Source organism: Saccopteryx bilineata, chromosome 3, assembly GCF_036850765.1.
Source record: "Saccopteryx bilineata isolate mSacBil1 chromosome 3, mSacBil1_pri_phased_curated, whole genome shotgun sequence".
NCBI lineage: Eukaryota > Metazoa > Chordata > Mammalia > Chiroptera > Emballonuridae > Saccopteryx > Saccopteryx bilineata.
The window spans coordinates 314,386,530-314,399,932 of NC_089492.1; the positions used below are offsets into that span (position 1 = coordinate 314,386,530).

At 46.9% G+C, this 13,403-nt stretch overlaps 2 pseudogenes; both read left to right on the plus strand.

Annotated features, from left to right (window-relative positions):
• The first annotated feature begins 3,510 nt into the window (after positions 1–3,510).
• On the plus strand, positions 3,511–3,929 carry LOC136330199 (large ribosomal subunit protein bL20m pseudogene; annotated as a pseudogene).
• A 7,927-nt stretch (positions 3,930–11,856) lies between these two features.
• On the plus strand, positions 11,857–12,021 carry LOC136332545 (U2 spliceosomal RNA; annotated as a pseudogene).
• The last annotated feature ends 1,382 nt before the right edge of the window (positions 12,022–13,403 follow it).

The window sequence follows — 13,403 nt, forward strand, 5'->3', positions numbered from 1 at the left end:
AGTCCAGGGATTCTTCTAGTATTTCTTCATCTGCTGACCAGTACTTCTTTATCTGCGCCCCTGTCAGTGGACCTTCTGTCCTTGGAGCACTGGGGCTCAGATACTATCTTGCTTGTGGAGCTCCTGGGCCTGAGGCACAAAGGTGGATTGCTTGCAGCCTCATGAAGTCACTGAGGTCTATGCATGTATCCAGCTCCTGGAACAAAGCTTTTTACTTGCATCAATCATTAAACTTATTAATTATAACTAACAGCTACTATTACTAAAGCTAAATTTCTAACTCTTGAGTTCTCCTTATTGGAAGTGCCAATGAAAACTCACAATTCTTTTCACTTTTCAGGAAAAAGAAGCATCAGTGTAGAATAATACCAGTATTAATTAAAACAACTCCAACTTTGGGAAGAGTTATGGATTGAAGTGTATATTCCCCCCACCCCTCCATCAATTCATATGTTGAAGTCCTAGCCCTCAATGTGACTGTATTTGGAAATAGGGCCTTTAAAGAAGTAATTAAGGTTAAATGAGGTCGTTGGGTAAAGCCCTAGTCCAATAGCACCAGTGCCCTTATAAGAAAAGGGAGAGACACAAAGATGTTTTCACAGAAGGAAAAGGTCATGTGAGGACACAACGAGATGTCACCCACCCACAAGACAAAGAGAGAGGTCTCAGGAGAAACCAACTCTGCCAGCACCTTGATCTTGGGATTTGATAAATGTTAGTGAGGATATGGGCTCTCACTTCTTGACTTCACACAGAAAGATTTGACATGAGTCCAGGTGATTTTGAGAGTATGTTTGTTAAAGCTGGAGACTGTGAACAAAGGAAAAGCTTAGGATATAAGGGGCAAAATCATAGCAACAAGAGTGAAACTAGATGGAGCCCCTTTGGCCCTTGGAAACGTGAGGAAGAGTTGAGACTAGACATGGCTACCTGTACCCTTTGGAAAGAAAGCCCCAGAGGGAGAAGAAGTAAGCCAGCTGGGCTGCGTGGACTCAGGGACCAAGTTAAAGAGGCAAAAAAGGGCCCTTGTAGACAGGTTCAGGGAGTTAGCCGGGGCGAGCTGCTCCCGGAAAAGAAAAGCGACAAGCCTAAGAAAAGAATGGAGGAAGTTGTGGGCGAGAGAGAGAGAGAGAGAGAGAGAGAGAGAGAGAGAGCACATTGAACCCTTTGTCTTAAGGGGTTTTATTTGTTTTCTAGGGATGGGAATTTTTTTTTGTATTTTTCTGAAGTGAGAAGCAGGAGGTAGTCAGACAGACCCCCACATGTGCCCAACTGTAACCCACTTGGCATGCTCACTAGGGGCAATACTCTATCCATCCGGGGTGTTGCTCCATTGCAACTGGAGCCATTAAAGATGGGAATTTTAGGGGAGGTTTCAGGGAAGCAGTAGATAGTCTCAATAGAATGTTCATCTGTTGTAAAGTACCCATACCTCATTTCCACGGGTTTACGTAGAGACACCAAGTCCAGATAAATTTTGAAGGGTTTTTTTTTTGGTTTTTTTTTTTTGTTTTTTTTGTATTTTTCCAAAGCTGGAAACAGGGAGGCAGTCAGACAGACTCCCGCATGCGCCCGACCGGGATCCACCCGGCACGCCCACCAGGGGGCGATGCTCTGCCCATCTGAGGCATTGCCCTGTTGCAACCAGAGCCACTCTAGCGCCTGAGGCAGAGGCCACAGAGCCATCCTCAGCGCCTGGGCAAACTTTGCTCCAGTGGAGTCTTGGCTGCAGGAGGGGAAGAGAGAGACAGAGAAGAAGGAGAGGGGGAGGGGAGGAGAAGCAGATGGGTGCTTCTCCTGTGTGCCCTGGCCGGGAATCAAACTTGGGACTCCTGCACGCCAGGCCGATGCTCTACCACTGAGCCAACCAGCCAGGGCTTGAAGGGTTTTATTAAAGGAGGTGTATGACCAGTAGCCACAGCCACCATCACAGCCGCCTGTTCCATACAGGTTGGCATTTGATTCAGACAGACGGTAATGAAACAACGGAGCCAAGAACTGGTGGGCCATTAGCTTTAATCCTAGCTTGCACCTGGTGGGCAAGTAATACATACAGTGGGAAAACAATTCCCTTTCCATTCAGGGCTCCCAAAGCCACTGACTTATCTGAGTCTCCTAGAATCAAAGTGTCTATCTCACCAATCTTATTCACTTCTGTTTCCCATCTCCTTCCTCTGCACAAACTTTGCACAAACTGGGTTCTCTTTCAGTACTCTGCCATCTTGGCTGCTTCTCCTCTCCTCCACGTGACCTTTCTCTACTCTCCTCCTGCATGGGCTCCTCTGCCCCATTTTATACTGTAGAAATCAATATACAAATAAGAAAGTCTCTGATAAAAAGTCACTTATCTGAGGCATAATGGGATTCCTTATGAGAGTGTACCACCCCCTATCATGCAATAGTCAAGGGTGTGGGGAAAAGCTTAGTCTTAAAACTAAGCCCTAAGCTATAACAACCCTGCCTGCTTACAGCCTGTCCCCACACCCAATGCAAACTATAAGCGAGCAAACATATATATCATATTTACAAACTTATTTGACCAACAGGAGAAGATTTATTTAATATGCCAGCCGCATATGACTAACACGGGGCATTGCAGACCCAAATCATGCACGCCTAATACATTTCAGAGGCTGGTTATATACCCCTGATCACATACAGGCTGAGGGGAGCATGACATCATGGCACAAGCTTCTAACATTTGTTTAGGGAATCCATAGAAACATTAAAACTTTTAAAGTACACAATCAAAGACATTTACAAATCTTTTAGTGTCTATCTCCCCTCCTTTGCCTAGAGGTATGTTACTCTCAGGATTCCAGGAATGGAGGGAGAGCCAAAATTAGTGTAGGGTGGTATGTATATTCTGTCTCTTATTGAAAAAGAAAAGAAGTTCCTCAGACAACCTTTACTCTACAGTTAAAACTAAATGACCCATTGTCCTTGTAAGTCAGGAAGCTTCTACATTCTTCTCCCTCCCCTCCCCAAGGAAAGGACAGGACAGAAAGCCTGACCTTTCCTTCTAGAATATCAATATTAATTTTGCAGCTTTTTGGTATCTTATCACACATCAGCTTTTCAGGTATGTCCTTTCAAGGTGGTGGTCTTTACTGATTGTTTGGCACTAGGGTGGGTGGTCACTGCATCTGGTCCTGATGTCAGCCATGGTATCACTTCATCTGGTTTTGCTGCTTTCCTGGGCCTGGAGCTGAAACACAACTGAGGCCTACATATTATCTCTAGTTTGACCAAAACTCTGTCTCGTGGTCATCAGACCCGAGGCTTTGTTCCTCAAATTATTTGATGCTGATGATCAGAACCTCATTGTCCTGACGGCCTAATGCTGAAGGGAATAGTCATGCAAGGGAGAAGGAGGCCAGTGAGTCAGGGTACTGGATGGAGCCAGTTTGAATCCACTACTGTTTCAGTTTCCTCATCCCACTTGCCAAGAAATTTTCCTAGCTTCTTACGATCCTGCCTCAGAAGGACTAAGTGGCAGATGGGGGGACCATGGTCTTCCTCACAGTGTCACTCTGGCTGCAGAGCCCGGTCACCCGTGACTGGCAGGACCAGGAGGTGCTGAAGCACTGGTCACCCCGGCTGTGATGAGGGTGTCTGTGAAATGCACGGAAGCCCCGAGACTGTAGAGGAGGAATCTGAGGACACTCTCTATGAATCAAATTACAGCTGCCTCCCAGGAACAGGCCTGAAAGACCCAGCATTCATGATCTAGTTAATCAAGTGCCCAGTGGATCTGAACATGAAAGTACTGGCTGATCTAGCCATCTGGGACCCAAAGGCTTTTAAGTCCTTGCTGCTTTGGCCAAAAGGAGATGACAGGAGAATTTGCTGCTGCCTTGGGAGACAGGAAGGAGCCTGAAGACATATTTTCTGTTGGAATCCATGGGAGTCCAAAAAGACCAGTATAGCAGGCTTTATTGAAAGGAAGAAAGAACGCTGCTGGGCCCTTCTCTGGGGAGAAGGGCACTGGTACAGACTAGGGGTGAATTTTTATAGAGTTTGGGAGAGCCTGAGGAGATACTGAGTCAGAAGTTCTGATATGTCTCTTCCTGCAGATGTACAGTTTTGGCTTTCTGAAACGCTCCTCCTTAGGGTGGTTGACCCGCTTCTTAGAACTCTTCTGCCTCAGGGGCGATTATCCAGTAAGTAAGGGTGAGGTCAGGCAGTCAGGTGGAACAATCAAAGGGCAGTTGGAATTTCTGGTAAATTCATATATCTATCATTTTTCAATGTGGCCCAGTACCACTGAGGGGGACTCCGACACCACCCGCCCTCTGCAGCCAAGTGTCTGAGGAAAGGGCTTTTCTCCCGGGTGACCATAACTACAAAAGGGCTAAAAATCATTTGCCTACAGTGTGTTAAATTTGATTTGCAGCTGAGTTAATTCACATTTCAGTAATAGGTGTGAGAGTAAATGCCTGTCCTCACTGGGACAGACCAGAAGCATCTCATACAGGCAGTGTAAATACAGCTGTGTGGTGTGAAAGGTGAAACTGAGGTGCCAGTCCACTGAGGGGGAGGACACATATTGTCAGTCTTCCGTGGTGACTGGCAGGTCGATATACCCCCCCCCCCCCCCGCCTGCCCCACTGATTAGGTCAGACCTGGAGGTACTCCAGCTGGACTGCCTTATCCCGTCCTGTATGGGAGAGCTGACAGGCTAAACCCCTTCCCAGGTCTATGGATGGGCACTGGGGAGAGCTGAATTGAAAATGCAGCACTGGTATGTTCCAAAAGGAAAATTTATTTAAAAGCTTGGGTGCAGGCTGGTCAAGGCAGACGAAGCCATTTTATCAGCCAGAGAGCGACAGAGCAGGGTTTATATAGTTTAGTCAAGGGTTTTGGAAAAAGCGGCTGATGTTGCTGCCTCTATAGGTTCAAGGTAATATTTCTTCATATGGGGATTGGAGTGGTGCCAGAACTCCTCCAAATTGTTTATCTCCCAGCTAAACTGTCTGAAAGAAAGCCCAAGCTGGTTCAAAGGTCCTCCACTGGGCTTCAAGTAAGCCAGTTCCTACACCTCCCACAGGTTTGCACTGCCCCAGGAGATGGTGGCTGATCTATCAGAAGACAGAATCTCTGGGCCTGTGGCAAAGCTTTTACAAACAACTGTTGTGATTTAAACTCCCCTAATTGTCAGGTTCCTCCCCAATGTAAGCTTTCCCTGACAAATGAAGGCCAGGAAGCCATCTAGAGAGAGAATAGCAAGCAAATTAACTACAACCTCACAGTGGGGGATGAGAATGTTTGTTTTGAGCCCTGGTGGGAACTTGGGTGAGGGGAATTTGAGTTTTAAAGGGGCTCTGGATTTAAAGGAGCCCTGAACCTAAACCTAACATGGTGGTCAGTGTTAAATAAACAAATAAATAAATAAAAGCCTAACTTTTTTTTAGGAAAACACAGTCAGGCTGGAGGGTCTATGAAGGGAGCTGGGGCTTATGGGATTCTCATGTGCAATTGCGAGACTACGTGAAAATTCTGCGAGAAGAACTCTGTGCTTATTATAATAAAGCTCTGTGGTTCTAACTTCCCCTTCCCTTAACTTCCTTTTTCCTTGGATAAATACCCTTCCATTCTGGCTCACCAGGTAGGATGTGCACATGGCTTGCCACATCTGCGTGCAGAATTGCAATCCTTTCTTTTTCCCCAAATAAATCCTTTTTGAAACACCTAATTAATATTAATTTTCAGTTGACATCTTTCAGCTTCCAGAATTATGAGAAAATAAATTTTTTTGCTCAAACCAGCTGGTCTGTAGCAGTTGTTATGGCATCTAGAAAACTAAGACGGGAGGTTAAAGGTGGTTCTCAGGACGCCTGACCTGTGGTGGTGCAGTGGATAAAATGTCGACCTGGAACGGTGAGGCTGCCAGTTTGAAACCCAGGCTTGCCTGGTCAAGGCACATATAGGAGTTGATGCTTTCTGCTACTCCCCCCTTCTCTCTCCCTTTTCTCTCTCTTTAAAAATAAATAAATAAAATCTTTAAAAAAAGGTGACTCTCAGGAGACAGCAACATCGATCTTTGAAGTTTAGGTGTCTTTAAGACTCCTTTATTACAAATACATTTAGAAGAAGAGTTTCCTAAGGCAAAGGGTCTTTGCTTTTCTGAAGCTGCAGGAAAAGAGGAAACATTTTCTCTTGTGTTTCTGAACTTTTTGTTACTGGCGGTTAGAAAAGCCTAGAGTTTCAAGGCAAAGTCTTTTAATCACATTTTTAAAAAGTGCTGAGAACAAAGAAGATGCTTCAAATATGGTTCAAAAAAAAAAGGAAACAGGAATAATAGTATTTTTTAGGACAACATAGAGACTTGAGCCTGGTGTAAGACCAGTAGTTGCCGCCACCATGGCCATGCTCATGCAGGTTCTCTCTGGATTTGGGAAGATGGTAAAGAAACAGTGGAGGCCCTGGCCGGTTGGCTCAGCGGTAGAGCGTCAGCCTAGCGTGCGGAGGACCTGGGTTCGATTCCTGGCCAGGGCACACAGGAGAAGCGCCCATTTGCTTCTCCACCCCTCCGCCGCGCCTTCCTCTCTGTCTCTCTCTTCCCCTCCCGCAGCCAAGGCTCCATTGGAGCAAAGATGGCCCAGGCGCTGGGGATGGCTCTGTGGCCTCTGCCTCAGGCGCTAGAGTGGCTCTGGTCGCAACATGGCGACGCCCAGGATGGGCAGAGCATCGCCCCCTGGTGGGCAGAGCGTCGCCCCATGGATCCCGGTCGGGCGCATGCGGGAGTCTGTCTGACTGTCTCTCCCTGTTTCCAGCTTCAGAAAAATGCAAAAAAAAAAAGAAAAAGAAAAAGAAAAAAAGAAACAGTGGAGCCAAAAAATGGTGGGTGTTGAGCAGATAAAATATATTATGCCCATGGGGAGGCCCGTCGCCCAGGTGATATTAATGTGTGTTGGGGGCAGGCTGTGGGCAGGCAGGATCCTTGTAGCCTGGGCCTTGGTTTAGAACTAAGCCTTTCCCACCCTTTTTAATGTGGAGTGGTACAATCCCATCATGCCTCAGATAAATGACTTTGTGTTAGAGACTTCCCTATTTTGTATATTGGATTAAAGGTTTTGATTTCTACACTATAAAATGGGGGCAGAACGGGAGTTTGCTCTCTCAGTTCCTGGGATTATTAGCATTAGAGAGGAGAGCAGAGAGGAGAGAGCAGAGAGAGGCCACGTGGAGGAGGTCAGGAGAAGCAGCCAAGATGGCAGAGTGCCGAAGGAAAAGCCAGTTTGTGCAGAGTTTGTGCAGGGAGAAGGAAGGAGATGGGGAACAGAGGTGAATAAGGCTGATGAGCTAGAAACCTTTGATTCTAGGAAACTCAGATAAGTCAGTAGCTTTGTGAGCACTGAATGAGTGGGTTTTGAAGCCCAGTGTGTGTTTTTACTTGCCCACCGGTGCAAGCTAGGATTAAAGATGACAGCCCATCAGTTTTTGGCTCCGTTGTTTCTTTACAGACTGTCCGAATCCAATGCAAACCTGCATGGCCAGGTGGCTGTGATGGTGGCTATGGCAACTGGCTTCACAGTGGGCCATTCCTTTATTAAAGTCTCGCACCGGCTGAGGAGCAAACATTCAGCATTCCCAAAGCCTATGACACATTCTCTGGTTCCACAACCAGAAGAATCTTCTCTGGTTTCTCCTAGAATCAAAGACGTCACCAGTGTCAGCAGAGCTCACAAAAGCCCCTCATCTCTGGTTCTCCATCTGTATATCTTCTCCCTTTTTTCTGCACAAACTCTGCAAAAACATGGCTTCTTCCCTTTTTCCTCCTTCCAGCAAACATTAGCAAGACAATGGCCCTTCCCAAGCAGGAAGGTAATTTGCAATTTCACAGATCACATACCTGGTTGTAAAGCCAGAGGCCAGGGCCACCATCAGAGCAGCCTGGCCCATGCAGGTTCGCATTGGATTCGGACAGTCGGTAAAGAAACAATGGAGCCAAAAACTGGTGGGCCATTTTCTTTAATCCTAGCTTGCACCCAGCGGGCAAGTAAAAACACACACTGGGCTCCAAAACCCACTCACATTCAGTGCTCACAAAGCCACTGACTTATCTGAGTTTCCTAGAATCAAAGGTTTCTAGCTCACCAGCCTTATTCTCCTCAGTTCCCCATCTCCTTCCTTATCCCAGATACAAACTCTACACAAACTGGCATCTCACTCAGTACTCCACCATCTTGGCTGCTTCTCCTGGCCTACTCCACGTGGCCTCCTTCTGCTCTCTGCTCTGCTCTCTCCTCTAATGATAATCTCAGGAACCAAGAGCGCAAGCTCTCGTTCTGCCCCCATTTTATAGTGTAGAAATCCAAACCCTCAATCCAATACACAAAACAGGGAAGTCTCTAATACAAAGTCACCTCTCTGAGGCACGATTGGATTGTACCACCCCACACCAAAAAGGGTGGGAAAGGCTTAATCCCAAAACCAAGCCCCAGGCTACAAGGATTCTCAACACACATTAATATGATCTGGGCAACGGCCTCACGTGGGCAGCACCATCTTTAACAAAGTGAGCATAATATATTTTATCTGCCCAACACTGGTGCTGCTCAGCACCATTTCTAACAATAAAAAAGAGCAAACTTGGCCCCTGGCCAGTTTTCTCAGTGGTAGAGCATTGGCTTGGCGTGTGGAAGTCCCGGGTTTGATTCTGGACAGGGCACACAGAAGTGCCCATCTGCTTCTCCACCCTTTCCCCTCTCCTTTTTCTCTATCTCTCTCTTCCCTTCCCACAGCCAAGACTCCATTGGAGCAAAGTTGGCCCGGGCACTGAGGATGGCTCCCTGGCCTCTGCCTCAGGCATTAGAATGGCTCTGGTTGCAACAGAGCAACGCCCCAGATGGGCAGAGCATCGCCCCCTGGTGGGCGTGCCGGGTGGATCCTGGTCGGATGCATGCGGATTCTGTCTCTTTGCCTCCTCGCCTCTCACTTCAGAAAAAAAAAAGTGAGCAAACTCAAAAAACACAAATTTTACAAATTCATTTGCCCAACACGTGGGAATAGAAAATAGCATGTGGCTAGGAAGCCAGTTAAGACCGGGTGGTCAGAAGGAATACAGGATAAGCTGATTTCAAGCATATCATCACCCCTCTACTCCCTACTCAAAGATGCAGAGGTAGCTGATTTTACCTCCCTTCTAACTGCTGATGTTAAAACTAACTATGGACTTACATATTCAGGATTCGACCACTTTCTAGGATGGGGGTAATGAGCAGTCTGCCATCTTGCCCCCACAACACAGGCACCAACAATAGTTACCAGGCGCCTGACCAGGCAGTGAGTGGTACAGGTGATAGAGCATTGGACTGGGAGGCAGAGCACCCAGGTTTGAAATTCTGAGGTCGCCAGCTTGAGCACAGGCTCATCAGCTTGAGCGTGGGATCGCTGATTTGAGTGTGAGATCATAGACATGACACCGTGGCTGCTGGCTTGAGCCCAAAGACCGCAGGCTTGAGCCCAAGCTCGCTGGCTTGAGCAAGGGGTCACTTGCTCTGCCGGAGCCCCCAGGTCAAGGCACATATGAGAAAGCAACCAATGAACAACCAAGAAGCCACAATGAAGAACTGATGCTTCTCATCTCTCTCCCTTCCTGTCTGTTTATCCCTATCAGTCCCTCGCTCTGTCTCTGTTGCTAAAAGCAAACAAACAAACAACAACAAAAAACCCCACAAAATACAAAAGAGAAACATAGTTACCAGGCAACATAGCTGGAAAAAATATATACCCTATCCTGAAATGGATAATTCAACAAGCCTGTCTTTTTTCAAAAAGCCTGCCTATTTCAAAAGGCCTGTTCTTTCACACAAGCCCACTTTGTCCCCAGTTTATAAAAGGAGCCAAGCTGAGCCAGCTCTCCTGAGCCAGTCAGAGCACCTTCCTTTCCTTCAGGTTGACTTCCTTGTGCTCAAGCATAAGCTTAATAAAGTCTGTCTGGAAATTTCTCTGGGGTTTCCTCTCAATTTCTATCTTGGGAAACCCAAGATTCCCAACACCAGTAACATTTTTAACAAATATATAGAATATGAGGCATGCAACTTTTTTATCCACCAAGATAAAGAAACAAAGTAGCAGAGGAAAGTATTTTAAAGAATTGGTTCAAGCTACTGTGGGATGGCTGTGAACTGGGCCAGTCTTTGGACTCTAACACCTCGCTTTAAACTGCATCACATTGGGATGGTGACATTTGGCTATTCCAAATCTTGGAAATTACCTATGTCTTCAGAGTTGCCTCACTCTTACAGAGTTGCATTTGAAAAACCCTTGTCTTCTTGCAAAGTGAAGAAGTCAGTGATGATGACAACTTCAGTTTTTAAGTCTTACTCTGGGGGCAGCCCCTCCTTTCCTTTAAATGTCCATCTCATATTTAAAAACCTTTTTATGGGCATTCCACTTTGCTACTTGTGTCCCTGCTTCTCACCCCATCCAATGCTTAACTCAGCCAGGGCTGTGCTCAAATAAAAAAAATCCTGCATTTAAAATATCAGTTTGGATGCTTTTGGGAAAAAAAAAGGATTACCCAAGTCAAAATGTCTCACGCTCTGACGTGTTATCCTCTGTATCAGGCATTCCAATGAGAGCGCAGTTCCCGGGTTAGTTAACACAGTGGCTCAGTAGTCACACCAAAGACTCAGGTTTTGCCTCTCCCCATCCTCAGCAAGTTCAAGTCCAGGCTGACTCCCTTCACAGTCCAGGACTGCCACCACACGGTCTAAACAACATTATGAACAGGCAGAAGAGAGGAACTGGCTGTTCCTAGTTCTCTTCAAGAGCCATGAATATCTTTCCCACCAGCCCCCAGCGGACTCCCTCTCACTCTGGCCTTGGCCAGAACCAAGTCGCCTGATCATTCCTGGACCTGGGAACATCATGATTGGCTCAGCCTTTGGCCAATCAGGATTTGTATTTCTGAGAGGGTGCCAGTCTAGAATCCAGGACCAGGGAGGAAGGTGACCACCAACATTGGCACTCTTCCAGCAAGGAAGACGGGAGGAATGGGTGCCGCAGGGAGGCTCCCAACAGCCTCCTACAGCCTCCCACACCTGCCCCATCTGAGGTGGCACCCAGCTCTCCAAGCCCAGTCCTCCTTCCCTCAGTTCCAGCCTCAGGGTCCTCTCTGCATCCTTCACACTTAAAAGCAGTGCTACGGAGAGGGCCACCTGGCAGGAAACTGTGGCCTCCTGTCTTCAGCCACCAGAATGAGCCGTCCTAAAATCGGGTCTTCTAAGCCCCAGACAAGCCTTCAGGTAGCTGAAGCTTCTGCCCTTATCTCACTGAAACCTCAGGGAAGGCTCTGAGTCGGAACTACCCAGGTAAGCCGCTCTCCAATTCCTGACACGCAGAAACCGAGTGCCATAACAACTTTTTTTTTTTATTTGAGCCACAGATTTTTGGAGTAATTTGCTGCACAATAGATATACTTCTTTCACAGGGACACCAGGCAGATTCAATGAACTGATATATAAGCACATGCTACACCTTCAATTGAAATGCTACCTATTATTATTACTTTAGAATTTTTACTGCAATGATTCAAACTTTCCCTCCAAGAGTTTAGCATCAGTCTCTTTTACATGTATACTTAGGCTGAACCGAGCCAGGCACCAGTCCTTGGGAATGGACATTATCACAGTCTGAAGCCACACTGGCCCCTGGAACTATAATACGATCCAGATGACCTCAACCACCGAGTGTGGGAAAGGCAGGGATGAGCAATGGGGTCATGTGCTTTTCAGAAGGTAATTCTCTCCCCTGTGCCTGCCTGATGGGTTGGGTTGAGGCTACCAGTGAGGGGCTATAGCGCTAAGGATGGCTCCGTGGATGCCTCAGGTGCTAAAAGTAGCTTGGATCACTTCTCAGCCTTTTGGCTAAGGTCAAGTGTAGTATCTGTCTTTAGCAGTTTAAAAATAGCTCGGTTGCATGCATGGCCCCAGATGGGCAGAGCATTGGCCCCAGACGGGGGTTGCTGGGTGGACCCTGGTCCGGTAGCATCAGGGAGTCTGTCTATCTCCCCTCTTCTCACTTGGAAAAAAGAAATCTAACATATGTGGCCAAGAACTAGTTAGTCCTGACAGCTCAGGATGTGCTGCCTGGGTCAAGGAACCCTTTGCTCTTCTCCCAGAGGCTCAGAGAGACCTCCAGCCGGTCTCCCCATCCCTCCTTCTCTAGTCCATCCTCCACTTGCCACCAGATTCTTCTTGCGGCTTGGCTACAACCCTGTCATCTGGGCTATAACAGTATCAAACTATTGTTAGTACATCTGGCTTTCAACACAGGTTTGAACTGTGTAGGTCCACTTATACTTGGATTTTTTTTTTCAGTAAATACCAATGGTACCATAATGTATTTTCTCTTCCTTATGATTTCCTTAATAACATTTTCTTTTCTCTAGCTTACTTTATTGTAAGAATATAGTATATAGCCTGACCAGGCAGTGGCGCAGTGGATAGAGCATCAACCTGGGACACAGAGGACCCTGGTTGGAAACCCCAAGGTCACCGGCTTTAGCACAGACTCATCAGCTAGAGTGTGGGGTTGCTGGTTGAGTGTGAGATTACAGACATGACCTCACGGTTGCTGGCTTGGATCCCAAAGGTCATTGACTTGAAGCCCAAGGCCACTGGCTTGAGCAAGGGGTCACTAGCTCGGCTAGAGCCCCCTGGTCAAGGCATATATGAGAAAGCAATCAATGAACAGCTAAGGCACCCCAACAAAGAATTGATGCTTCTCATCTCTCTCCCTTCCTGCCTTGTCTATCCCTATCTGTCCATCTCTCTCTCACACAAAAAAAGAAAAAGAAAAAGAGCCTGACCAGGTGGTGGTGCAGTGGATAGAGCATCAGACTGGGACGTGGAGGACCCAGGTTCGAAATCCTGAGGTCGCCAGCTTGAGTGAGGGCTCATCTTGTTTGACCAAGGCTCATCAGCTTGAACCCAAGGTCACTGGCTCGAGCAAGGAGTCACTCGGTCTGCTGTAGCCCCTCGGTCAAGGCACATATAAGAAATCAATCAATGAACAACTAAGGAGCCGCAACAAAGAACTGATGCTTCTCATATCCCTTCCTGTCTGTCTGTCCCTATCTGTCCCTCTGACTCTCTCTGTCTCTGCCACACAAAAATGAAAAAATGAAAGAAAAGAATATAGTATATAATACATATAACATACAAACTATGTGTTGATCAACTGTTCATATTACCCATAAGACTTCCTACCAATAATTGGCTATCAGTAGTTAAGTTTTTTGGGGAGACAGAAGTCATACATGGATTTTCAACTGTGTGGGGTAGGGGTCCCTAACCCTGGCATTACTCAGCAGTCAACCATATTCCACTCCATGCTGCTCCACCTTGCCATGCTCATCTCTAGAAGCTAATGCAGGGAGGTAACCCCATGTA